This window comes from Penaeus monodon, chromosome 20 (genome assembly GCF_015228065.2).
Source record: "Penaeus monodon isolate SGIC_2016 chromosome 20, NSTDA_Pmon_1, whole genome shotgun sequence".
Taxonomy (NCBI): Eukaryota; Metazoa; Arthropoda; class Malacostraca; order Decapoda; family Penaeidae; genus Penaeus; species Penaeus monodon.
The window spans coordinates 20,151,746-20,152,968 of record NC_051405.1 but is presented as its reverse complement, the minus strand read 5'-3'; the positions used below and the strand labels follow the sequence as shown (position 1 = coordinate 20,152,968).

The 1,223-nt window shown below is 33.3% G+C and overlaps 1 protein-coding gene across 1 annotated transcript in view; it reads right to left on the bottom strand.

Annotated features, from left to right (window-relative positions):
• LOC119585942 (dipeptidyl peptidase 4-like) overlaps positions 1–1,223 on the bottom strand; it is a 99,547-nt gene that overhangs the window by 4,430 nt on the left and 93,894 nt on the right. The window lies entirely within an intron of this gene.

The following is a 1,223-nucleotide window of genomic DNA, read 5'->3' as shown; positions in this document are numbered from 1 at the left end:
ACGAGTACAAAATTAATGAATTAAAATTAAGATGTTACAAGGAAACTGACAATAATCCTAATCATAATACTGACATGGATAATGAAAATGGGGACATTTGTGATGAATATGATGCCAAGGAATCCTGGATCATAGGAAATATAGACCGGGTGTTCATCGTGATCCAGTTTAGATATGCACGAGGTGACACTTGTGAAGTACAGTCAGATATCAAACTTAGTTGTGGTGCTAAGTGCTGGAAGGTAATATGTGCAATTTTATGCAGTGCGTGGGTATCATGGATGCAATTTATGAAGTAGATTGCATACCATTTTATATAAGAGCGTGTACTAGTCTTGCGACTCTACTTATCAGTAATTAAAGAAAAATCTTTCGTTATAGACAAAGAATTATCATTATCATAATGTCAGTAAGTAACACTTATTAAAATAATATCAGAATGAGTATACATACTCCTAAATTACAAATACTAAAACAGTTTGATTATTAATGTAACAAATCAAACAGCCAATAGAAATAAAAAAAATGTAACCTGTCATCTAAATGATAAATTATGAAGTTACATAAAAGTGTCATTTGCGGGAAAGACCAAGATTTGGTTGTATTCTCGCGAAGAAAGACGCTATTTTAATATACTTTACGTTCCCATAACCAGATGAAATAAATAATAAAAAAAAAACGAAATGAATCTACAAGTAAAATGAACTCTGGTGTCTGACATATCAAATAGATTGTAAAATTAATGAAAAGATTTCTTATCGTTGTTTATTTGCAAATCAACCTACAACACGTGTTTCCTTCTCTTTAATGTGACGAAGAAAATGTCTACACTTTCTTCTTCACCGGAGTGCTAATGTTGACATGAGTTTTCTGTTATGAGCATCACCATACCTACAGTTATGATAACTATATACTAACAAAATATACACTCTAGTTACTGTAGTTCATCCACGTCGAAGGACCTGAAATTTTTTTCATGAAACTAACAAGATAATAATAAAAAGCAAAAAGCCTGAGGGATAAACCGTCGTCTCTTTTATGCGATATTAATCGTAAGCGATTTCATGGAAAAGAGAGAGAGGAAAGCCTGGGACTTCGATTCAGATTGTCAAAGTGTAGCTTCAGATTCCATGCAAGGTGTGGGTTTAGAGGCAGTTTTAGTCAGTCCGTGTAGTAGAACGTCTGTTGGTGCGAAAAAGGATTCAGCCTTTCGATACTATTGT